The sequence below is a fragment of the Protopterus annectens genome, chromosome 13.part0 (genome assembly GCF_019279795.1).
Source record: "Protopterus annectens isolate FY-2018-M chromosome 13.part0, PAN1.0, whole genome shotgun sequence".
Taxonomy (NCBI): domain Eukaryota; kingdom Metazoa; phylum Chordata; order Ceratodontiformes; family Protopteridae; genus Protopterus; species Protopterus annectens.
In genome coordinates this window covers 1,187,830,845-1,187,858,353 of record NC_056747.1, presented here as the reverse complement: position 1 = coordinate 1,187,858,353, position 27,509 = coordinate 1,187,830,845, and the positions used below count along the sequence as shown (strand labels likewise).

Below are 27,509 nucleotides of genomic sequence, written 5' to 3'. Positions count from 1 at the left end.
AACATTTCTTGATTATATAAATGGATCCTGTGAATATTTTAAATTCACTGTTATTAGTAACTACCAACAGATTAATTTTTTAGATGTGAATTTAATTAAGGACCCTTATTCTAAAAGCTTTCAATCCAGGGTCTTCAGGAAACCCACCTTTTCCGACTACTTGGAATTTACTAGTAACCCCTCTTTATTTACCAAAAGAAACATCGTTAAGGGTCAGATGGTCAGGGTGGTTAGAATGTGCTCCAAGTATAGTTTTGTGGAAGATAAAACACAACAGGTTTTGGAAATGTTCCTTGCTAGGGGTTACCCAGTTGACCTTTTAACTCATATAAGGGACCAAGTTACTAGTGAATGGGATCTCAGGTATAAACCGTTATTAGGGGTGGCTGAAGAAATAACAAACAAAAACCAAGATGAAGGAAAGAATTTCTCCCAGGCCATGGTACTAACATATGGTGAAACTTCAAGTAGTGTTAAAAATATTATTAAAAATAACTGGACTATGTTTAAGGGTAACAAAGATTTATGGTCAGTTATTGGTGTTGAACCCTTGTTTATTTATAGGGTTAACAGTAATTTAAAATGGTTACTGGAAAATACACACCAGGAGAAGAATAGTAAAAAGAAAGGGACAACTAGGTGTGGGGCCTGTGATTACTGCAGCTACATTATTGAAGTTCCTAAGGTAAAACTGGGTCCCTATGATATGGAAGTGACCTTTTCTTCAGATTTGTGCACAACAACAGGTGTCATGTACCTGGCTAGATGTAAAGATTGTGGCCATTTTTATGTAGGGAAAACAGAAAGGAGGTTAAATCGTAGGATTTATGAACATTGTTATAGTATTGTAAAAAAAGATGAAAAAAATGCACTGTATAAACATATTAGTGTTAACCCTTCCCAGTCTTTTAAATTTGGTATTTTAGAAGTGGTCAACAAGGATTTTAGAGGGGGGATTGGACTAATAAATTATTAAGGGCAGAAGGTAGCAATTTAAGCTCAATGCCACAGAGGCTCCAGGTATTAATGAATGTATTAGTATTAAACCTGAACTAAAGTTCAGGGCAACAAAACTATGAATTGTTTTTTCATATTCATATTTATATTTTTTTCCTCAATTTCTTTCTTTCTCCACTATTGTTTTTATGTAGTTATTTATTTACTTGTTTACTTAACAGATATTTGAAGGCATTGGTTCCTCTGCGTATTTGCACAGCTTTTTAAATCTAGGCATAGCCGATTTTTTAAACATTTAAAATATTGTCACTTTAAATTTTAATTACTGTTCATCTGAACCAATTATTTAATTATTTTTTTGCATAAAAGGAAATGAATTTATGGTGTTTTTGTTCTGAGGAAGTCATTTGATGAAAGCGCTTGACTGTGGATATTTTTGTGGACTGTGGATATTTTTGAAGACTCTCTGTCAATTAAATTTTGTTTTGGGTTGTAGTACATCGGCTCCCGAGTGGATTTGTGTTTTTATTTTACAGATAGCCAGGTAGTGAAGAGAGTGGTAAGTTGGTTAGTCGGGGTTGGTACAGGGGCACAGCCAGTGACTTTTTAGGAATTTTTTGAGAGATGTTTTAATTTGGTTAATAGTCTGGTTTGCTGTAAGTTCAGCAGGGAGCCAATTCCAGATTGTTCCAACAGAGTTGCAAAACAATGAGTCACCTGCTGAGTTTTAGATTTAACAGTTTGTGCCAGTATTTTGTCAGAAGACCGGAGAGTTTTTAAGATACTGTAAGGGGTAATTATATTTTTGAGTATGGGTGTGCTTTCGGGCTGATGGAGGACTTTGTGGACTATTATTAATTGATTATACTGGATTGAGAGGGAAAATCTAGCCAGCCTAGAGATCATGGATTAATACAGCGGTGGGTTCTATATGCTGAGCATGTGGCAAATCTGGCTATGGTGTTGTAGCAGCTATTGAGTTTATTGAGGTCAGATTTACTCAGGTTTGTATAGATTGAGGAGGCATAAAAAAGGGTTGAAAGTAAATGTGTTGGGGCAATAATTGTCCTAGCAGTTGGGGTTAGAAATGCCTTAATTCTATATAGAGATCCTAGCTTTTTGTTGACTGTTTTAATGGTTTTGTTGATGTGAGTGTCAAACTAAAGGTTATTGTCAACAATTACACCTAACAGTTTTGTATTACTTTCTGGGGAAATTATTGTGCCATTATTGGCACAAAGGTCCAAAGGTCAGTTGTCAATCTCCTCTCCGGTCCAGCTGGTGAATCTGGGAATCTTGAGGCATTGTTACAACTGCCTCATGTACACAGACAACCCTCTCCTCCTCCCAACAAATTCCAACACATGTGAGAGATGCAACCATATAGCCAAAATGGAGGATAAGCTCTCTCAACTCAGTACTGTTGAAACCTGTCAGGAGGAGAAGGAAATCACACTCACTACAATTCCAGTCTCACATAGACCTACCACGACAGCAAGCCAAACACATAAACACACAAAAACATACTCAGAGGCTCTAAATAAAAATCTGCCTAAGCAGCAGAGACCTCTAAAGCAGACACCCAAGCAACCGCTACCCCAAAACAAAACACGTGCAAGACATAGCTCACAAAGCCAGTGTGCTGAACAGTCACAGCCCTTAAGGCTAAAAAACACACCTGATACACTTGTAATAGGTGACTCTATCATCAGGCACACTGACGTCCCGCTCACCAGGCTGAACAGGAGAAGGTCATGGTGAGCTGCCTGTCGGGCGCTAGGATCCGCCACATAACACAAGCACTCAGGTCACTCCAAGGCAAGTACAAATATGACTCCGTCATTGTCCATGCTGGTGTGAATGACCTGAGACGTACCTCCCTGGACTACATGAAAAGAGACATAGAGAAGCTCTCTGAGCATGTGGCCCAGGCCGGTATGACCCTGACCTTGAGTAGCATCTTACCCTCACCAAGAATGATGCCACAATATGAAGACAAGATGATCAATTTCAACAATTGGCTTAAGTATTTGTGTCATTCAAAGGAGATCCAATGCCTGTCAGCTTGGGATGACATGCTCGACAAGCCACAATGCTTCGCTAGGGACGGCTTGCACCTGTCACCCCTGGGCTTTCGGATATTGGAAAAGGCTCTTGCTACCCCCATAGTGCCTTTTTTAGGCAAGGCTCAAAAGACAAACCCACCTCCATAGGTATCACAAGGGATAAGAAACTAAGAGTAATGCTACTCAATGCCAGAAGTCTAAACCTCAAGATGCATGCACTCGAAACTCACCTTAGCATGGAGAACATCGATATCTGTGCAGTAACAGAAACCTGGTTCAAGGCTCCCGAGAGCAACCCAGCACTGCCAGGTTATACCTCATACCATGCTTTTCAGCCCCAAAACTTGGACCGAACCAGAAAAGGAGGGGGAGTATCAATATTCATCAAAGATACCCACACCTCCAGGTTGGTGGCACAGCACGAAGCATCAGAGACTATCCATGTGCAACTAACAGTGGGTAAAACTGCCTTCCAGTTTATAGCCTGCTACAGACCACCCTCCCAAACCCAGGAACCACACTCGGCCTTCCTGAGAACACTGGAAAATATGAAGGTCTCTCCAAACACTATTATATTGGGTGACTTCAACTACCCAAACATAGACTGGGAGCATTACTCTAGCTCCAACACCCTAGCTCAAAGGTTCCTAGAATTTATAAACTCAAACGCTATGGAACAACTTGTTACCACTCCCACAAGAGGGGAAAACATACTGGACCTGATCATCACCAACATGGGGACGCTATGCTCCAGACCAGAAGTGCATCCCTCACTGGTAAGATCAGACCATAAACTAATCTCACTGGATATTCACATTCCGACCCCACCCCCTGCCCAGAAAACCACAGTGAAAAACTTCTTTAAAGCAAATTTCACACTCCTCAAAACCGAGGTGGAATCCTTCAAAGCCCCCGGGCCTATGGAAAATACGGCCCCGACTGCAGAATCCTTTATAAATGCATTCTATGAACACCTTCAGGAATGCATGGATCATGCAATCCCAAATAAAACCAAGACCCAATCCTCCAAAGGCAGACGTCCTGTCTGGTGGACCCCAGCCATAAACAAACTATACAATAGAAGGAGGAAGCTACTACATGATACAGCAAAATCCCAAAAAGGGATGGCATCTCTGATCAGTGTTAGCAAAAAACTACGGGCACTCATAAAATCATCTAAGGCTAGCTTCAAGAGAAAAATTGCACAGGACACTAAGGATAATCACAAGGCTTTCTTTAGTTATGTTAGGAACCTGGGTGGGAATTCCCAGATATGCTCAGAATTGGTCGAAAATGACAAAAAATACACTGAACCCACAGACATTGCCAACATCCTAGCTTACAGGTTCAGTGCAAACTCCCCCCCCCTCCCCACCAAAAGGGCAAATATCTATCCCAGCAGAGTGCTGCCCCCCTGACATCTCAGATGCTCAGGTAAGAACCGCCCTCTCCAAAGCAAAAAACACAGCATCAATGGGACCAGACGGTGTCCCGGGCTGCGTCCTACATGAACTCCAAGAAGAGCTAAACCCAAACATAAAACTACTGTTCAATCTCAGCCTTACCACAGGATATGTACCCAAAGAGTGGCGTACAGCAACAGTGGTCCCTCTCCACAAAGGTGATGCCTCAACGGATCCTGGAAACTATTGCCCCATAAGCCTCACTAGCTTGGTCTGCAAAGCTATGGAAAGGATCATCATGGACCTCATAAAAAAAGATATTGGGGACCTACAGACACTGAATCCTACCCAGTTCAACTTTGTTAAGGGCAGATCCTGCCTCTTAAACCTGGTTGATTTCTTTGAAACAGTTACCAAGGCCATTGACGAGGGGAAGGTGGTCCACACAGCCTACCTGGACTTCGCAAAAGCCTTCGATACAATACTCCACTCAGGCATTATAGATAAGCTCACCAGCTTAAATATAAACCCCTATGTCACTAGATGGGTTGCAAACTGGCTCAGGGACAGAACCCACATGGTTAGAATTGCTGGAGCCATGTCAGACTCCAAACCAGTTACAAGTGGCATCCCACAAGGCTCAGTCCTGGGACCTCTCCTGTTCGGTATATATTTCTCGGAGGTACAGGCCAACACGGAAGGACTGTGGCTGACCAAGTTCGCAGATGACTGCAAACTGGGCGCTATAATCGACTCTCCAGCCGACACAAGCATCCTCCAAAAGGGCCTCATAGAAACAGACAACTGGTGCCAGAACCATGGCCTCAAGCTAAACGCCAAGAAGTGTATAGTCATCCCCTTTGGCAAAAACAAAGTACCCACAAATTACCACATAGGTGGTAATCCATTAAGTATGGAAGAAGTAATTAGGGACCTGGGGACCCAAGTTGATAGCAATCTCTCATTTGACAACCAGGTGGCCAAAGTGCTTAGAAAAACATTTTATATAGCCCACCTAATCATGAAGGGATTCACATCTAGATCAGGGGAGGTCATCGTGCCTCTTTACTCATCCCTCATCAGGCCCATAATTGAGTACAATGCCCCTTTTGGGATGTACCTTACCAGACACCTGCAGCAACTGGAAAGACCCCAAAAGTACCTCACCAAGAGGATCAAAGGGCTCAAACAGATGCCATATGCTGCCCGGTTAAAGAAACTCCAGCTCTACTCAGTGGCATACTGCCTGCTCAGAGGCGATCTGTGCCTGATGTATAAAGCCATGTCCAACCCGGAATTAATGGACATGCTGCACCTCAGAAAATCCAAATCCCATCGAGCTACGCGCTCGAGATACTTGAACCTCAGCACTGAAATAAATAGGACATGCTGGAGGGACAGATTCATAACCCAGAGGCTCCCTTCACTCTGGAATAAAATCCCAGTCCAGGTTAGGCAGAGTCCCTCATTGACTCTCTTCAAGAGGAATCTTGATGAGTGGATGGGAGATAGTAGGTTTACCCTGGGTATCACTTCTGTGTCACTGTTAGACAGAGGCACAGTATACTAACCTCGAAAAAGGGCATAGCAAAATTAATGTAAAATGGGTGGCGAAAGCCAAACACACTCTGGCTAGGCTTATAAATGCCCTAGGGCAGATAGCCTGGTATGAACCTATGAACCTATTATTAGATGTTATGGTAAATGATGGGAGTGTAGCTTTCCAGGTGGGGGTGAAGAGTAGCAGTTTTGTTTTATTTGGATTCAATAGAAGACGCCTGTCAGTGAGCCAGTTTTCTACTACATTGAAAGTATTTTGGGTTAAGGTCTGCAGGTCTAATGGGGAGGTGGCAGAACAGATTAGGGTAGAGTCATTTGCATATTGAATGCAGGTTACTTTGGGGATGACTGTATGAAGATCATTAATGAAGATGGAAAACAGGAGAGGTCTTAGTATAGACCCTTGAGGAACTTCAAGGGTGACTGGCAGTAGGGAAGAAAGGCTGTCCTTCCATAGCACAGCTTGTTGTCTGCCACTTAGGTAGGACTGAAACCAGCATATTGCTAGGCTGTCTATGGCAAGAGGTTTTAGTGTTTGAATGAGTAGCGAGTGGTTTACCATATCAAATACCTTAGATAGGTCAAGAAAAACAGCAGAGGAGGGCGTATTATTATTACGGATTTGATTTATTGTCTGAGAGAAGGATAGAAGGGCTGTGGTGGTACTATGGTGGGGTCTAAATCCATGCTGGGAGGGAGCTAGGAGATTGTGCAAATTGATGTAATGAAGGAGTTGCTTGCAGATACATTTTTCCATAATTTTAACAAGAGGGGACAAAATGGCGATGGGCTGTTAATTTGATAGATCAGTGGAGTTACCCCCTTTATGGAGAGGAATTACATAGAAAATTTTCCAGATGGAGGGGATATATGCTTCAGAGATGGTTCTGTTAATTAATATTGAGATGGGATACGCTATTGCATTTGCAGCCTTTTGAAGATATTCAGCTGGGATTAGGTCTGCTGAAAGGGTGGTGGGTTTCAATTTCTTGATTAAGGATCGGATAAATGCTGTTGGTACAGGTTGAAAGTTAAAGGATGGGTGGGTATTGGATATGGGGTTAATAGGGTCTAGGTTGTTGGGGCCTAGTTGGTTGGCAAGGGATTGTATAGTTTCCGTAAAGAAGGTGTTGAAGATGTTGAAAATATTTTCTGGAGCTTTTTGGAGGATAGACGCAGGGGTAGGGGTGGTAGTATTACCTGGATGGAGAAGATTGTTTAAGCTGGACCAATATTTTTGTGATCGATTTTGATGTTTATGTTGCAGGTTACAGTAATAGCCTTTTTGTCTAACATTATAGACTTCTTAGTATCATTTCTTAGCTGTTTATATACTAATTGATCCTTAGGGTTTTTATTGGTTTTCCAGGATGACCAGGCTTTATTTCTGTTCATGATTTTTTTGTCTAGTTTCTTTGGACAGCTACAGTGCTTTTTTCTTTGTTCTGATGGTCATGGTGGGTGCATGATTGTTAAGGATTGTAAGAAATGTGGAGTTAAAGTGTGATACTGCCTCATCTAGTGGGAGTAGTTGTAGTCTATTCCAGTTACATTTTTGAAGTTCTAATTGGAATTTGGTTTGATTGAAGCTCTTATTGTTTCTGACAGTTCTGAAGCTGGGTATTTGAGGGATTTCATTTTTTTGTCTGAGTATATATGTTAGGAGGCGATCACGTATCTCCTCAGGCTGGGTGCCTGCCTTATACATTTGGGGAGGGTTATTAATGAGAATCAAATCTAGTATGCTTTCTTTGTTATTGGGCTTACTAGTTCTGGTGGTGGAGGTTATGACTTGGGAGAAACCATATAGAGTTATGTGGGTAGTAGGGAAGTCTGAGGAGCAGATGTTCCAGTCTATATTAAAATCACCTAAAACAATAGTTTCTTGTGTGGAGTTTATGGGCTGCCACTGAAGAATGTCTTCAAGGATATTGGTGTTGTTGCCAGGTGGGATATAAATGCAGCCGGTGTTTATAGGTTTATGCTGGTTAATTTGTACTTTTGTAAAGAGTATTTCAGCTTTATCAGCTTGAGGAACTTGTGGAGAGTTAGAAATAGTTACATTAATTAAAAATTTATATAAGACAGCTACCCCGCCTCCCTTCTTTGAGGTGCGGTCCAGTCGTATTATATTGCAACCTGGAGGAGTAACTTCATTGTCAGTGGTGGATGACTTAAGCCAGGTTTCTGTAAGACATAGTATATCTGGGGAGTGTACTGCTAAGAGGGCATGCAGGTAGTAGATTTTACTATTTAGGCTTCTGATGTTTAGGTGGCAGATGAGGAGAGAGGTAGAGGAGATGTTTAAGTTTTGCAGGCTAGAGGGGATATTATATACTGGGTTGGATGCTTCTGATGGGGTTGGTCCTGGGTTGGGGTGGATGTCCCCATCCATTGTGAGGTTAATTTGAGAATAGATTATTAGTTTTTGAAGTTTGAATAATAGTTTGTAGTAGTGTTTAGTTCTAGGGTTAACATAACTGACTCAAATGAGCTGTTGAGTTATTGTAGTATGGGAGTTGGAAGGGAGGGGGAGTAGTGGCTGATTAAAGTTATGTGAAAGAGCATGAGTATTGGTCTGTGATCTGGGGTAGTGGGAGCCTGGAAGGGAGAAATGTTCATAAGCTGTGATAAAATATGTAATTATCAGCATGGGTAAACGGTAGTAAGAGGGCTTTGAATTGAAAGGAGGGGTTGAGGCTTGTAGAGGCATTGAAGAGGTTTTGCAACTTACAATTGTTTAAGAATGGGGGTGGGAGGGTAGTAGATTAGGGTAGAGTAGAGAAATAGGGAGGGTGTTGTGGTTAGGTTGGATTTAACAATTGCTGATTGGTTCTATAATTAAGGGAGAGGCAGTAGTGGCTATAAATTCCGCACATCTAGGGGCGGGAGGAATTTGGGGGCAGGGTGGGGCGTGGAGCGAGCCAGAGCAGAGCGAGGGCACGTGTATCGGGGCTAATGCAAAGAAACCAGCTAGCAGTGGGAAACTATCAACACATTAAGTACAATGAGTAAAGAGAAATGTTAGTTAAGACTATTAAAACAATGATCTGTATAGGTAAGTATGTAAATCTTTTAGTTCAGGTATCAGTAATGTTGACTGCATATAATAACATTATGAAATAAAACTTGCAGTTACAGATTTAGAATTGTTTATTACTCCAATGAAAAATTGTAAAAGAAATATTACATGATGGCAGTTTTCTGAGAGATACATACATATAACTAAAAACAATTGCTTAATTTAGTTGTTTGTTCAGAAATATTTCTAGCTGCACATACAACATGGTTGAAATGAAAATGACACTACACCCTAGTTGGAATGCATGTTGGGGGATGGAAGTGGGGGTTATTTGCTAAGAGAATGAGCAGCACATAATTTTTCAGAGAGCATGGCACATTTCTGCAGAAAAAGAAATGCACACTTCCTTGAGTTGATACAATTCAGCCACTGCACTTTAGCTATACCAGAGAGTTTTGCATGCATTTTTAAAAGAAAACTCGACTCATTTAATATTTCTTTACTATCCTTCAGAATTCAAAGAAATATTAGTGAAGTACTGTACTGCAGTGGTGGTGCTGCGGTAGCCTTGTTGCCTCACAGTAAGATATTGTCCTGTTCGATTCTCAGCTAGAGCGTCTTCTGTGTGGAGACATGTGTGAATGGGCGTACCTTCGTTGAAGGTTGTGCGTCAGGGCTGGCAACTCGGCACGTAAAAATCTACTGCCAATCATTAGCGGACCGGAGTTCTGATGTGGCGATCCCTAACCGGGAAAAGCTGAAAGACACAACACAACATTAGGGAAGTACTGTAATAATTCACACATCTATGCATATAACAATTAAAATGGGAAAGACAGAGAAAAATGTTTACAGACAATATAAGGCATATTTATGTTTACATGTAGAAGAAATTCAAATACAGATAAACAAGATTATCCTTTTTTTCACTGACAGCTGAGGAAGAAATACATTATATCTAATAAGAAAAGAGAAAAATGCATCGTCTGGTCGAGTCTTCTGGTAAGTATTAGAAGTGGAAAAACATATTTCTTTTTTAACAGTAAATGCAAATTATTTTTATACATTAGTAATGGTACCAGGGAAATTGATCAATCAATGCTTTACAAAGTGATTTCTGTATTATTCCTGTTGTTACAGTTCTGCAGCTGAAAGAAATGGAACTGAAGACTTAACTGATCAAGAGAATTTTTTTATTATCTAAATTGCTAACTTAACTGCAATAATTACTCATTCCTTTTTTGTTTTGTTTTTTGGCTACTGTACAATGTGGAGACTACATAATTTAAACACACAACCCTACCAGAAAGACAAAAGCCCTTGCCATTTCAATTCATCATAAATATGCATAAGTACTACTCTTACATTCTTCCCAAGTACAGAAGTATATCCCAATTCACTACCACCAACTATAAGCGTAAGTACTTCCCATACATAAGTTTTACTTCAATAAAGATTTTTTACTACAGTATTTCAAAATTGTGTTGTTAAATTACATTAAAACAGTATTGTGTGGATTTGTGCTTTTTTTGTTTTGCCTCTCCACACTTTTTTCATTTTTTTTCTTATTTTGCTTATGCATTTCTTTTGCCTTTTATGTTTTGCTTCTCTTCCATTTTTTTTTTCTTTTTTTATACAGGTTCAAATCCCTTAGGAAGAGACCAGGCATGTACCACCCAGGCTAGGAACAGAAACCCTCTGCCCATCCGGGAATGTTCTCTCAATGTCAGAATGGAGGCAACAGTCCTGTCTGCACTCAAGTATGTAGCAGCCTGGCAAACCTTACAGAAGGGGGCTTTGAAGTCTGGTTGAGGATGTACTGATAGAGGGAGTAGACAGGAGAATATTAAACATCAAAATATTAACAACGTTTTATATAAACATACTTTAAAATGTACACATTTTACTGGTTTTAAATTTGCTATTTTAGATATGGTAGAAGTGAGTTTTAGGGGAGATAGTTGGGAAACTAACCTTGAATACAGGAAGTTGTATTGGCAGTTGAGGCTAAATACAACCACGCCCTCAGGTATCAATGAAAGTATTTCTATTTTGCCTGTTTTGAAGTTGATGGCAGCAAAACTGTAAAGTTGAATCTTACAATAATAGTTTTTAATATGGTTTATTTATAATAGAATGGATTTTTACAGTGTAATATGTATTTACCTATTAATTAATGAATTGTGAGTTTATTTCTTTGTATATGATTTATTTTTAAGTGCTATTATTACTGTCGCTTTAACAAATTGGGTATGAGTAAATTTGTATAATTAGATTAATTATTCTATTTTATTAGCTTGTTAAAGGCAGTATACAAGGTTAGATTTTTGGTTTTGGTTTACCATGTTCTGACAAAGTCTTGGTGCTTTGGACAAAAACTCTGTACTGTTATTTTGGTGTTTAACAAGTTATATTAATTTTAAAGTTTCTCATTAAAATGTGTGGCTTATTTGTTTGCACCCTGGACCAGGCTCTGTGTGGTTGTTCCGCACACTTGTACTTTTTTCATTTAGGAGAATTCTGCCAGTCAAAGCTGCCCTTCACCATGTAGAAGACACGTTAACCCAGTTAGTGCCAACCAATGGGCCAACACAGGTCCCGATCCCCTCAAAACTGGGTCTTCCACTGCAACACCACCTGGCAGTGGACATGCTTGAGGCTCTGTGGACTGGGGTTCCAGTTGGCACTTCCTCATCCCATCTTCCTTTACTGTTTCTCCTTCACCCTCCTACCTATTGCCCATCCACATTACCCTCTTACAAAAAAAAAATTGAAAAAATGGGGGGGGGTTATTCCCTGACAAAAACATACTGCTTATCCTCTCCCACCTCCTCTAGCACAAACCTTCTTGATGTTTCCCTTGTGTATTCACTTCTTTGTCTTGTGTCCCCTTTTTCAGTCTTTCCTATTATTTAATGAAACCATCAGGGTGTCCACAAAAGGATACCCTATATAAAAAACAGTAACCCCCTTTTTTTTAAAAAAAAAAAAACTCTCAGCTGCTGCACAGTCTGCAGCTTTTCTAAAACATTTGGAAAATAACTGCTCTCAGCCGCCCTTGCCCATGATATGCTGCTGCTCTGTGGCATTTACGACATATGATTTTGTGAAGAAATTTGCAATTTCAAAAGGACCAACTTTATACTAACTACTTATTCGTGAAAAGTGGGCATGTTTATAGAAATTGCTTCACTTTTCTGTATTCATCACAAATGCATTTTGTTGACCTTATTTACATATCAGTGTAGCACCACTGTTTACACACGACTGTTACTCACTTAAGAAGTCTGGGACTACGAATACATGTTTGTGCTAGTAGATTCAACAGATCTGATGTTGTCAATCTTCATTTATTCCTTGACATATGAGTTTGGTTCCTAGCATTGGAATCATCTTGGCCGTTACTACAGCCTGTGAGAAAGAAAAACTCTTGAGCTTAAATCCTACCCAGAATGCTCCTCTCTAATTTACGTCAGATCTTGTTTGCTGTTTTTCTGTGACAGACACATCACTATAGCTCTTGAGCTAAGTGTGTTTTTCTTTTGTATTTCTAATTTTGTATAATTATATAAGTTTTTTTCTAGTTAATATCACTATTGTGGGTTTTTCTTTGAAATCTACCCTCTCCGATAGCTTTTACATCTCCTCTCTGCTTTAACACTTCGACGTATTCTGTACGACCATTGTTGGTTGTCTTTCTTTCCTTCTCTTCTTGTTTAAAAAACAAGATAGTACTAGTTTCCATTTCTTTTTCTACACTTTGCTGTGGTCTTATCTATCATTGCTGGTAGTTTTCTGGACTTTCAGGTGTTGCTTTCTGCCAGTGTTGGTAGCCCCTTACTTTCCCATATCTCTGTCTACCATTTTCACCTCATAGTGTGGTGTGTGCGTAATTCTTGTTGATTAAATCATGGCCGATAAAGGTAATGGTGCCACCAGGTTGAAGAAATGCCTGGAGTGTGAGTGCAAACTGTCCATCTCTAATGGGCACTCATTTTGTGTTTATTGCCTGGGCCCGGCGCACTTAAAAGACGATTGCTCCATTTGTCATGACTTTAGTCACTGGCCCTGGTGGACAGGAAGAATAAATTGTTACTAAAAAAGATGATAAAATCTTCCTTTGAGGAGACATAATCTGGTCATTTTAGTAAAAGCAAAATGGATGCCCCCCCCTTTCCTTCTCATCTTGAAACCTGACAAACCTAAGAAGAGAGTCTATTAGTGCCAGCTTCTCCCTCAGCTCCGATGGCCAAAAGACTTAAAACTTCAATTCCCTCTACCAGTTTGAAACCGACAGTAACTTCAAAGGACACTTCAGTGCCGACATTGGCACCAATAGTACCTCCTCCATTGGTGCTGAAGTTGTTGGCGCAGTCACAGGACCAGACAATGGAACTGACAGTCTTGGTGCCATCTCCCATTTCAGCAATGGTGTCTTTGGTGCCAGCTGAAAACACTGAATCTTTCTTCTTTGATCTTCTTAGGACCAGATACTCCCCGTCAGTAGATCCCTTTGCAGGTCAAGTACCTAGCCCCTTTTGGAAAGACTGAAATCTCCATCTACCCAGTCAGTTAGTTCCACCAAGGGTCTGACAGAAATGGATGTGTTGAGGTTGGTGAATAAGCTCCTTGTGACAAGGGGACTTTCAGGTATGTCCTCGGGTCCAGCCCCTTCTGGATCCAGAACCCTTCCTTCTGCAACTCCACTTAGTCTTCCTCCTCTGAGGCTTTAGAAATCCTGGCTCTGATTTTCCCGGTGCTGACTGCTTCGGTTCTGATGAGATTTTCATCTCTGGTTCCAATGTCTACCCTAAGTTATTTGGCTCTTAAGGATCCTGAGAACTCTCAGGTTCATGGCTATACTGTCGGTTCCAGGGGTCGGGGCTCGACTCCAGTTTGTTTCTAGCTGTCTCTGCATCTCGGGACTTTAGCCTACATTAGCTTTACCCTGGCTTTGGCTTCAGGGATGGGTTCTTCGGAGCAGGGGAGACCACAGTTCTGATGCAGTCTTTTTCGGTTCTGGGCTCCCTTCTGTGGCTTTCCAGGCCATGGAGAGAGCCCTGTGGGAATCCAATTGGCTTCTCCCCTGTTGGAGTAGTTCTCCAATCCTTCCCCTCATCCAGAGCCTCAACCAAACCCAACACCTGGACAGTGAGTGCTGAAACTGCAGGAGTCACCTATTCAGGGTTCCAATTCCATTCAGACCCCCTGGTGGAACAAATTCTGCTCATAGTTAAACATTTTTTCATATATGACACCAGATATGGTCTTGATAAAAGTATTGTTAGGATTATTTTTCTGTCCTGTCTGCAAACTCAATCTGAGGTAAACTGGAGAAGAGCATTCTGGGTAGGACTTAAGCTCGAGACTTTTTGGTTCTTGCGGAATGTAGTAACAGCTGAGTCAGTTCTGATGCTCAGAACCAAACCCATGTCAAGGATAAATTAAGATCAACAGCACAGATGGAATATACGTACATAACTTCTTGTTTCTGGCACAGGGTTACCACCTGCCCCTCTTTAGGCAGTTATACCCTGAGAAAAAAAAAATAAAAAAATGGCAAATTCTCTCAGACTTTATGACAAAAATATTTCTTAAGATTTGTTTATAGTACAATTATTTGGTATCCAAAACACTCTCAAATCTTATGTAGGCAACTAAAATGCTGCAAGACTAAGCTTTTATTTTGTCAAAAATGTGAAGTCCTGTCCTTTGCACTGGCGTTGAGAAAGTTTTGTCCTGCAAAATTTCACGTTTCTACAAAAAAATGCTATCTGAAAAGGTGGCAACCCTAACGCAGAACTTTCAGTTGACCTTTATGTCAATGACGACATTAAAAAACAACAGTAGCTGATACTGTTGCCTTTTTAGTTTTGCTTTTAATAACACTTTAAGATGCAATAAATGTATGTTTTAAGGAAGGCCGCATCACGTGTAATGTGCCTTTAAAGTATACACAGTAATGCGCATTCTATAATCACTGTTTTAAGTATTTGAAATGTAATCATTTGGTAAAGAATAAAATGGCTTGCATTGGCCGGGAATCGAACCCGGGCCTCCCGCGTGGCAGGCGAGAATTCTACCACTGAACCACCAATGCAATTATACTAGCAGCTTTTCCGGATACTTCCTAAAGTACTACAAACACTGACGTCCTTTTTTCACAGGTTTTTTTAATCATTTCTAAAATATGGAATATTACTTCTCAAGATAAGGCAAATGGACAAACTGTGGGGCACTTCCAAATGACGCCAACAAAGAAACTCGCTGCACAATTATTAGCAGTTTCTTCTGTGCAATTAAAACAGTTCCTTTGATGAATTAATATGATTCAGTATTTTTACCAGGGTATTTGTTATAACAATTCTTAACAACGTGTCTTTTCAGTAGGGAATAATATGAAACAGATTATTTTTAAGACTCAGAATGAGAAACTTAGGCTGTTATAATGCGATACAGTTCAGAAGTAAGATTTATGCGTATGCTTTATTCTACACTGCAGTTTTATTGGGAATCCTGTCAGCAGTCTTATGATTTACTTACATAGGAGAATGACGTGATTTCGACATTGCTCCCCCTTGCGACTGCTGCGGAGCCGGTAACCCGTCCGTCTGTGAGCTGGAGCGACAAAAGTCCGACTGTTGTGCGCGCGCCTACCCCTTTCACTAAAGAGCCGTTGCCAGCACAGAGCTTGCGTCTGTCCGTGCGCGCACTTCATTTCTTGTGTGAAGCTGCTTCTCTCCCCCTCTCTCAAGGCAGACAGCACGCCCGAGAAATCAGGTAAGGGAAGGTACTGCCAATTCTTAGAAATAACGGTCGCTAGCAATAGCTAAACATGTTTTTGCAAATATAGGAGGGGGCAAATCATATAACCACGTAGGCAGCAGTCGAGATTTAAATACATTCCCATTCTCGGATTGCCGTCGTTTTATTAAACATATAAACGTATAAAACGGATTTCTCGGGGTATTGCCGTCTGTGGGCTATGTGTCTCTCCATTCTTGGAGATTGATAAGGGGTGTAAGAGGCATTACGTTTAGGTAAACGATTTCCTATTTGTGACCCATCAGCGCCATAATAAACATAAAAGCCATTCACTTTTCTCTAGTATTTTCTCTTATATTTTACTGGGTGGGGGAGGGGACAGCCCTAGTCTCTTGTGCTTGGTGAATAGGGGTGGGTGCTGCAATCTAGGGGTGCAAGGCTTAGCATGATAACATGGCTGTCTAGCAGCATGTTTTAAATTAAAAAACAAAAACACCCTGTATTTTCTAGATATGAAAGTTTTCCATTGATGACATATTTAGGATTATCTCAACTTGACAGCCATTCCCCTCCGTTGTTAATTTACAGTATTGGCTGAAGATTTTGCTGGAGTTTATGTATTTTTTCTGTGATGGGATGTTCCTTTGTAAAATTTTGCCCTCGTAATCATTTTCTTTTCTGGAAGTAATGTGTGAAGATTGCACCTGTCTTTCTCGCGTATCTTAACGCGTCTTCTAGCTTTTTGTAAATCTATTGTGTTGCCAGATGCGTTATCTGCTTTAGTGAGGGGTTTGTGAACTTGTATTGTAATAACAGCCTAATGAGGTGACTTAAGATGTATATTTTATGCATGGCGTGTGTTAAACGTTGGATACTTGTACAAAACGTGTTACATGCACATTCTAGTGTCACACGGGTGGTTTCTATTTCTTTTTTTTTCATGAGTGTTAAAAGGCGATTAGAGAAGCTATACAGGGTTGGTTAACGTATGCATTTTCAGTTGCAGGTGCAGGGTCTGAATTTATAATTAATAGTGAAACTGCATTTACGCCTGCAGTCATTGTGTAGCTTCTGAAAGAATTATGCAACTGGCTGTGGATGCTGCAGCGCAGAACAAGATGTAGGTGTGGATGCTGCTGGCTAGAGCTTTCTTTTGTAAACTGGGTGGAACCCATATTTTGCAGTGCTTCATTTTGTGAAGCTCTGTTCAAGCAGAAGGCACTCGCTAGTATGACTGTTTTAAGGCATTTGTAATGAGCATTTTTTTAATGTTATAAATGCATTTGTGATTAAATAACCCTCCCCCTGAATGGCTTATTTATAGAGCAGATATAGGCGCTCGCATAATATAGGCAAATAAAATGGTACCTGCACGCCTGCTGTTTTAGCATTTGGTTTCTTGGAAACGCTGTCTCCAGCACTATATTATTTTCACACCGGTTTAATGACATTTTTGGTATGCTGAGATGGATTTATATATAATTTCATATGATCAGCGAATATTCATAGTAAATGTTTTTAAGTTTTTGAGGCTCTTCGCTGTTTTTTTTTTTTTTTTGCTTTTTTATTGCAGATGTTTCTTTACTGTGTTGTTTGTTTCTTCCATAATTTAAGGGTGGTTTACACATCTTTGTGTTATTTCTCAGTGTATTAATTGGGTACATTTGTGACAGATGAGTTAGTTATACTATGTTTGTTTTAATTTTGGTCCCTGAATGTTCTTTGCAGATATGCAAACATTTAGCAGTCATGTGGAAAAAAAACCTTTTGATCCCTCTGTTGCTTTCTTAGTGGAATAGCATACATTGCACCCCTGACCAGCTAAAGCTGTCTCACCATTGTCAACTGGATTTGAAAAATATTTGAAGCCCACATTCCAAGAGGAGAGCTTTTTGTTTTCTGATTTCTGTGCCTTAACAGTGTATGTCCCATCACTCTGTTCACATTCAGTCTGCAGAGATCATCTTTGTTTTCTTTATTTGCTCGATTCTTGAAGTATAACTTGTGATTTTTAATTCATATAGCAAAGTGACATTATTTGTTGTTGCACTAAGTGTCATGTTCTAAGTAGAATGTAAAATGCAGTCACTTACTATTTAATAACTGAGTGAGCAGACTCATCTGTATCTACTCCAGTCATGACCTAGTCACAGTGAAGTACAGTTCAGTACAGTGTACAGTTTGTACTTGATGTCATTAATTATAAATGTCTTCCAGATTAGCAACATATATAGTTAGTGTCAATAGACCACTTGGCATACAGCATTCATCACTCATGTACTTGTCTCTGCAAACATGGAGTCTGAAAACATGGAGTCTGAATATACATACTTCAGATGCAGAACACATTTTCACAAGCTATAAACTGATCTCTGCACAGCATATACAAATCAACTAAGACATGCATTTGACAAGCAAAACCATTATCTCATTAATCCTCTGTTGTGTTTGTTGAAAGAAAAACAAATCTAAGTAAGGCTGATGTGTATTGTTACACTGACTAGTGGCTGTGGAAAAGAACTGATCACATAAAGAGTAAAAATCGGGAAGTGAAGAGAATTTAAAAGTGTAGTGATTTTGTTGGAAAATACCTTCTCACTGTGTACCAATTTGTTGTAAAGAGACTTTAGGATGAGAGAAGTGATACGCATAGTTAATGTGAGAAAGGGGGTTAGAAATATTCAATCTTTTTTTTTTTTTTTTTTTGTTAGTAATTTTCAACATCCTTAGCTTTCTATTTTGTATATTAGGGTATTTATTTTATGTCTCTGCTGCCTTTGTAAGATGGGTTGTATATATGTTGTTTATTTACCCATGCATTGCTTGCCTTCACTCATGTCTGTTTTGTGACCCCAGGGATGTAATCCATTCAGTGCTCTGAGATTGTATCCCTTGATAATGCAGGGATGGAAATATTAAACACAACATAACCAGTTACATCAGTTCACTACTTTCTTCTGGCGTCAACAAGTGTATTACATTGCTTCACCCTCTAAACCCTATTACATCAGAATATGGTAGGCAAAGTGTCCTTAGAGTCTTAAAAGTAACGTCACACAGCATTATTACATTCTGCATCTATTGTGTGTGTGTGTGTCCGCGTGCGCATATGTACATGTATATACATATGTCTTTGTTAGAAAATCATAAATATTTCTAATTTTTTTCTCTTTTTGAAGAAGTGTTTTTTTAAGCACATTCAGCCCCATGTTCTACACACCCCTTTGTAGATCTTTGGTCATCTGTTGCACTTCTTTGCATTTTTTGGCTCTCTTTCACATTGTGATTAGTATATTTTTACTGTACTGTATTATGTTTGCCATTTGCATGAATAGCCTGAATCTTTGAGTGTCATTTCATTTTACTTGCTGTGGATCTAACATTCAATTCCATTTCTTTGTTCTGATTGCACTGTATTTATGCCAGTGTACTTTGGGTCACTGATTATCACTGCCTACATAGTCTTCTTTTCTAATATGATGCCAAAAACCCCTTCCCTACCAACAGACAGTTTTCTGGGCCCTGTGTGTGTGTGTGTGTGTGTGTGTGTGTGTGTGTGTGTGTGTCTGTGTGTGTGTCTGCATATGCTTGCGCTCATTTGTGTGTAGTGTAGTATTTTCCTTGGAGTTTCCTCCCATGAAGTTTTTTTTTCTGTGAATGGACACAGTCTACATTAATGATATCTCTAATATCACTAATGAAAATAGTAATTAAAAAATGCAAAAGCATTTTTTTATCTTTGCTAATAAGATTGAATGAACAATTGTAACTGAATATGCTATTTTTTGTTGTGCAAATGTATACCGTGCAGTTATGGTTTAAATACCTAGTTTTGCCCTGTTTTCTCATGAAATGGGGAGGAGGCGGGTGTGTCTGCGAAATGCCAGTGATCGGCACTCATGTGTGCTCTCATTAGTATATGACTTTTGGGCTTTTCTACAGAAGCACCAATTGTCAGAATACCAAGGCTTTCTCCTTTTCCTGAGTTGAAATAACCTTGGATTTGCTACAAACACATACACACACACATATATATGTATATATATATATATATATATATATATATATATATATATATAGATACACACACACACACACATATATGTATGTGTATATATATATATATATATATATATATATATATATATATAGATACACACACACACACACACACACACACACACACACACACACACACAGACATGTGTGTGTGTGTGTGTGTGTATATATATATATATATATATATATATATATATATATATATATATATGTATATAGGTGCAGCCCCCCCAGTATTGGGGAGTACAGATGTGCTTTCCCCCCTGCAGAAACATTTTTTGTGTATTTTTGTATTTTGGAGTGCTGTTACTCATTTGTGATCGTAGTTGTGTGAGGGAGGGTAAGGCGAACACAGATAAGTTGATAGCTTGTCAGGGAGCCAGTGTTTGTCATACTTGCCAACATTCTTTTGACCAGTGCATCTACCCAGCTATATAAAATTTTATATATATAAAGTAAGTACATTGTTTCTCACGAGTCTCTAGTGGTAGTGTACGCTTCTCTGGTATTTGAAGAGCTTTTACACTTTCACTTCTTTTTGTCACTATTGCCTCACTGCCTTTTGGCTTATCACAAAGTCCTTCTAAGTGCAGTTTTTCTGTTCTGGCTTTGTCTCTGCAGAATCACCTGTCTTGCCAAATCAAAATAAAATATTCCCACTATTTGTTCTTTGTCCACTGCTTAACCTTATTAGGGTTTTAATATTGTCCCCACTGCTTCTCTAAATTCATGCTGTTTTTCATTTCAAACATTGCACAGTGTGTCTGCAAAGCTAGCAGTGGAGATGTAATGTTATACACAATCCCAATATGTTTGTTCTGTCCTTTGTGTGTTACACCTGTAGGATTAGGCTGCAGAAATTGCTTTTGAAATGTGGCTCCCCTTTGGCAGTGTTTTGTTTTTCTAGTGTTTGAATAATTTTATAATTGACTGGAATTTATAATCTAGTAATGTTGACATTTTTTACAGATATATAATGTTAGTTTATCATTAGTTACTAAGGTTTTTACTAAAACAGCAGTTTAAGTCAGACAGAACACAACATGTGAAGTATATGTGTTATAGTTCTGTTTATTTATCATTGTGAATCAGTCAGAATTTTAAGTTCAAAGTGCCTGTTTTAGGAAGCACATTAGTAAAATTTTAGTAACTTGCTTACATTTGCAGAGTATAAAAGCAGGAAATTAAGGAATTTGAATACAAGCTGCAGCTTTGCAGCCATGATATCTATCACTTTAGTATCTTTAGTGTGTAAGTTTGAAGTACGTATAGAACTATAATTAAAATAGAGATGAAACACTTTCAGGATATGGTCTCATACTGGAATAGTAAATGTACAAAAATAAAACTTGTTACCTTTTTTGGAGAAGAGCAGTAGTTAAGACCTTTAGCCATTCAAAATAATCTTTGACAAGAGTTTAACATGCTCATTGCAAAATACTTTTGCGCTCTAGTGAACTGGTCAACTTCCAGCTGCTTATTGCCATTTCCACCATAAACCCAAGTCCTTTTAGGCCCAGAGGTTGTGGATATGATCAGGACAAATACACATTTCCTCCTATTGACTCATTGCTTGACATAGTCTGAATAGTTAAATATCTGGGTCTCTCTTTGTACCAGGATTTGAAGTTTATGAAGTATGTGAACTACCTTGTCAAAGAGATCCACTGAAAGCTTGGTATGTTTAATTATGCATGATCTTTTTTAACCTGTTAGTCTGTTGCAGTACTTTGAGTGGGTCTGATTGTATTTATTTAATCCTGTAAGTCCCATCTAATGCAGCTACTAGAATGAATTAGAAATGTAATCAGAATCACTCATGCTTCAAGTAGAAAGTGAAAGAATCAGACTGAGGATTATAAGATGAAAATCATTAGTATCCCACAGCTGTAATTATCTCTGTTGTACTGTCAGATGGATATTTATCTTGTTATATATCGTTCTGGTTTTGTCAACTCTCTGTTATGTCTTCTTTAACCCTTTACTATAAGGTAACTCAGTTTTCTCCTTATTCTGGATAGCGTGGATGTGGGTGATTTCATTTTGAGTGTCTTGGGTGGTCCTTTGTCTTTTCTATGTTTGTTCCATGCCTTCCTTATTGTTTGGTACAGGAAATAAGGGAATCAGCCTCAAAAGTTAATCCATTAGAAAGAATACTGCATTTATGTATGCAGCCACCCTTAAAGAGCTCATGGATATTTTATCTGTTGCACTTGTTAAATGGCTTAAGGCACTAGACATAAGTGCTGCTTTTTAGTTGTATTTCTCTTAGTCATTGTCACTGTCTGGTTAAGCAACATGCCGCACGTCACAGGCTAGGTAAATGGAGATCGAGAGAATCAAATATCAAAAAATGTCTGGCTTCAGACCCCCCCCCCCAGTTCTGAACCCCTCACCTTGAAATAGCTTGCCATTTGCCACTTTGATCCCTCCTTTAAAGAACATTTAAAGTGGAATGTGAGGTACAGAGGCTCAGTGCTAATGCTGCTGCCTCACAGCATTTGGGTCTCCAGTTTGGTTTTCATGTGGGTCACCTTCAGTGCAGAGAGTCTGCTCACCATCATTATGTCTGCATGAGCTTTCACCAGCTGCCCTGGTTCCTCACACCTCTCAAAGGTGGTACTTAGAGGAATTGGGGATCCCCCAAATTGTTCGTATGTTTGTGTGTGTGTATGTGTGTGTCCGAGTACACAGTCATCTTGTGATGTGTTTGCAGCCCATTTAGGATGAGCTTTATGCCCTGCACCCCTTGTGATCCAGGGCAGACTGTGGCTCCCCATAACCCTGCATTGGATAAAGTGAGTAATCAGTTCACACTTGCCTACCTTCCTGTACAGAAAACGAGCTCAGACAGAAACCAACACAATATATAAATTTATCAGGAACAAAAAAAAAAAACTTTTCCTCTTCCACTTTAAACCATCTTCTTCATCAAAGTAACTGGTCACCTCTTAGGAACCTCCCACTTAATCAGGCAGTCCTTTACTTCAGCAATGCCTTTCTTAAAATACTCAGCAATCTAGCACCCACAAGAAAAATAAGAGCAAACACTAGGCACATAATTTGACTATCTAAAGATACCCTAGCACTGCTGAAGCAAAGAGACAGGGCATGGTCCACTTACCACACTGTCAAAAATAACATAGACCATACAACATATCAGCAACTAAGTAACCAGACTAAAAGACAGATACAAATAGACAAGCAAAACTGTTTCCTTTTAGATCAGCAAACCCACCAGTTTAACCCCAGAAAATTTTGGCAAAACAATAACAATTTCTCAACCCAGGCTATACCCCCCCCCCCACCAACTCCAAGGTTTCAGACCCAGTAGCTACACAATTTTATACCCACTTCATTAACTCAATCACATCTCTTCTTGGTAATCCGACTAATCAGCCTCTCACTGTATCCCTTCCCTCTTCTGACTCCCCCATCCCCTTCTCTTTCACCCCAGTCCAAACAAACTACATAAAATCTCTCCTTTCCAAACTCAAATTCTGCTGTCTAGCAGCTGATAAATGACCTAATGAATTCCTTAAAATTTCTGCCCCCTCAATTGCCTATCCCATATCAGTCTTAATCAACCATTCTATCTCTGAACAATATGTACCCCATCTATGGAAATATCCCACATCATTCCCCTACACGAAGGCGCCCCCTCTAAGGATCTAACTAACTACCATACTCTCCCCTCTAGCCAAAATCTTAGAAATATCCATTCACTCCCAACTCCTTGCCCACCTCCTTAAGCACAAACTCCTCTCCCCCACACAACACAGCTTTAGGCCAAAACATAGTACCAGTACTGCCCTGCTGTCTTTCACAAACACCATTCAAGATCTTATAAACAGAGGCCAAATGGACTCCTCTATATTCCTTGACATGTCAAAAGCCTTTGACACAGTCTCCCACCAAATCCTACTAAATAAACTATCATCCCATGGCCTCAACACAACAGCCCTGTCCTGGATCCATAGCTATCTCTCTAACCGTCAGCTAGCCACGAAATGGGAGAACACCCTGTCCCCCCTTCTATCCATCACTGTTGGTGTACCCCAAGGATCCATACTTGGCCCCCTTCTCCTTACAATTTTTACTAACAACCTCAGCTCTTCAACCCAGCTAGCCTCCATAGTGTGTCGATGACTCTACATTAATCTGCACAGCCCCCACCCCCCAGGACCTACAAACAAAAATGCAAAAATCTTTCCAGGACATATAAAACTACCTCACTAGCTATCAACTCATACGTAACCCCAGCAAAACAAAGTTAATTGTCTTCAATTACAATAAATCCAAAACATGTCTAACACCACTTTCTATCCTTTCCACAAACTGAACCAAAATAGATCCCACCAGCCAAGCTAAACTTCTAGGTGTTACAATTGATGATAACCTAAGGTTTGACACCCACATCTCTCAACCATCAAAAACGTCCACTCCAAACTTGGCACCCTTTACAGAATTAAACTTTACCTTACAGACAATGCCAAGCTAGCCACTGTCTGCTCACATCTACTCTCCACCCTCCTCTACGCCTCCCTAGTATTTACAAACATTCGTAAATCTGACCCAAATAATCTGGAATCATGCTACAACAAAATCGCCAAATTTGCCACAGGCCACCCTTACAGAACCCACCACTGCTCTGTACTCTCCCAACTTAAATGGTTAGAACTACCTAACCTTCTAACATTTAACCAACTGTCCATAGCCCCCAATATAATTCACAAACCTAACAACTTTCCGGCACTCACCAATGTAGTCCAATCCAACAGCAATCCTAGAGCTCTAAGATCCTCAAGTAAACTATTGTTAAAGATTACACAAGCCCACAACACACAGGGCACCTCCCTTTTTTCCCATAAAAGTGCCAGACTGTGGAACACTCTTCCTCATCCTATGGCTAAACCCTAGGATTCATGAGTTTAAAAACCTCCTTAAGGAACATCTAGCAAAACACTGGCTCTGCTCATGCCATACTCCTGGTTAAGCTACGTACTACTCACTTACGTTACCCTAAACCAGCTCATTCTCACAGCTACAACTAATAACTGCTGAAGGCTATCTTGATTCTACACTCAGTTTCAGTTAGCAATGTATACATATATACTGCTTTGTCTTTAACTGTTATGTAGACTGCATTTCTCTATCTTGCAATTACCGTATTACACTGTTCTCACTATTAACTCATGCGGCCAGTTTTTATCACTAACTGTGCCATTTTTGTTAAATTTGCTAATTTGTTAATTATTTGCTAATTGTTATATAACTATTTCTTTACTGACTTGCTTTGTACATTGTTGATTAATACATGTTCAATTTGATTGTTTAATACTGTCTATTTGTATGTATGGAGCGTTTCTCCTTGGGCCTCCACTGAAAATGGGCCTCATGCCCAGTCAGACATTACCCGGTAAACAAACAAACAAAATAAATAAATAAATAAATACATAAAATATGAAAATGCTAGGCATTATATTGGTAGTGCAGTGGTTGACCATGTTTTCCATCATATCCTTGTGGATGAGTGATAATTTTTCACCCATTTATTAGTCTGGTGTCTTGGTTAAGCAGGTGAACCCTGGCACTTGGTTTGCCTGGTCCTTGCTGATTGCAGTGACCAGAAGAGCAGCACTTATTGCGCTGTGATTGATGTCAGTTGTGCTACACTTAATTGTTTTCTTATTCTGATGTATAGATAGTTTGCAGGTTCTCTGTTTGTTTCTCATAACTTTCAGATAATCTGAATCAAAGAATCAGGGAAACTTTATTGTCATTCAGAACATACAGCAACAGTGCACAGCTGAACAAAATTACGTTTCTCCAAGTTCAAGTGCAAAAAAAACATAAACACAAAAACAATACACGTAAACAACAACAGCAACAACAACAATAGAGTCCAAGCCATCTGAAGGTATCAGAGCTGCAATAACCATGCTCTGCCCATCACAGTGGTGACCGCAATAACCACAGCAATTCCCACCGTCCACACTGTCCACCTGTCGCAAGCTCCATCTCAACACCAGCAATGTTCCAAGTCCCAGACCGGTCCTGTCTGACTCAGCAGAACCCAAATTCAGAAATTCACATTAAAAACCAGCAGACAAAGTTGGGTCTGTGCTACCCACACTTGTCGCAACCTCCACCACCCAAGGTGACCACAGTGACCACAGTAATCCTCTCTGTCCACACCATCACCATCTCCATCCTCAACACCAGCACGCCCCAAGTCCCAGACCAGTCCTGTCCAACTCAACAGACTGACTCAACAGAATTCAAAAATCCAGACTCACATCCAAATCAGTAGACAAGTTGGGTTTCCTCCACCTGCGTTAGGCGCAACCTCTACCCTCCAAAGTCCCCGTTGGCCCAACGATCTTCGAAACATTCCAGCTATCTTCAAAAACAGGTAATCCACAATACCAAGCAAAAACCACCACGGCTAAAGACAACCTCACACTCGACCCAGTCAATGGACTTTCAAACAGACTTTCAAATAGATGACAGTCGACACAATTCCACACCAAAACACAAAAATGTACATCGAGATCCAGGGTAGCCACAGCCATTCAAGGTGTCGCCATCTTGACCATCATAGTACTGATATTGCACTTGGATACAAATTTCCAGTATCAGGTCCATCCTTTAATAATATCTCCTTTTGTGGATATTTGAGACCCCAAGCTGGGAAAATAACTATGAGGTGGATGCTTCTTATGTTTAGAACACTTTAGTTCATCTTGTACATTTTATGTGTGATTTTAATCAAACAGCTTGCTAGCTACGTGTGCATGATATGTGTTCTACATACAGGCGAAACCTAGTACAGGTCAGTTAAACCTCATATTCAGACATAAACTCCCTACTCCATCACAGACTTCAGAATCTAACAAATTAAATCATCCTGAAAGTCTTTTAGCAGGGACTATGAAGAACCAAAATACTCCAAAAACAAATGAAAAATGTAGATCAAGTAAAAAAGAGAGACATCAGAAATACCCCTCAATTCAACTCCATTACTAAGTACACTCAAATAATAATAATAATAGTAATGATAAATGACTAGAACAAAATGAATCATGAGTGCTACACAAATAAAACTTACTTTATAGTAATACAACCATTAAAGATCAAATTTAGCTACATCAACTGATCAGGAATGGTAATGGACACCAGAAAGGTAAAAATAATGGAATGAGAGTGAAAGCATAAACCCCACAAACAGGAGAAGAAAGTTATGTAGAAAGTAAGTAACATGAAGCAAAAAGAGTTCCCATAGGAATAGAAAACAACTGTTGTGACTTGAGTCAAATGTCATGCAGAACTGCAGTAGAAAGACTTTGCCAGACATTGACCAAAGAAGCAAATTTGAAGATACAGTACACAAAAGTAAACTATGGCATGATTACAAATGCATATTAAAATAAAAGTACAACACACATAAAATTATCATAGAAACACAGTTTAATAAAGGCAACATAGATAGGATAAGTTAAACCAACCAATGAAAACTAATGGAGGTGGGGAAGCATTACCGTTTACATATGTGCAATTTTAAGTTCTTTTAAATTGCTAACAAAATTAGTATGCTTGTTAATATTTTCAGAATGCAGTAAGCACATCATTAGCTAGATCAACTTTATGATTGGGAATATTATTACCTTACCTCTT

At 39.5% G+C, this 27,509-nt stretch overlaps 1 protein-coding gene and 1 non-coding gene across 9 annotated transcripts in view; one reads left to right on the top strand and one right to left on the bottom strand.

Moving 5' to 3' along the window:
- Positions 1–15,037: 15,037 nt before the first annotated feature.
- TRNAG-GCC lies at positions 15,038–15,108 on the bottom strand. Its single transcript has one exon. It is a non-coding gene; the product is annotated as a tRNA-Gly (tRNA).
- Positions 15,109–15,679: 571 nt separating this feature from the next.
- MAPT (microtubule associated protein tau) overlaps positions 15,680–27,509 on the top strand; it is a 1,213,302-nt gene continuing 1,201,472 nt past the window's right edge. For all 8 annotated transcript variants that reach the window (XM_044055189.1, XM_044055186.1, XM_044055188.1 and 5 more), the window contains exon 1: positions 15,680–15,788. The gene's annotated coding sequence lies outside the window, so the exon portion shown is untranslated. The remainder of the gene's footprint in view (positions 15,789–27,509) is intronic.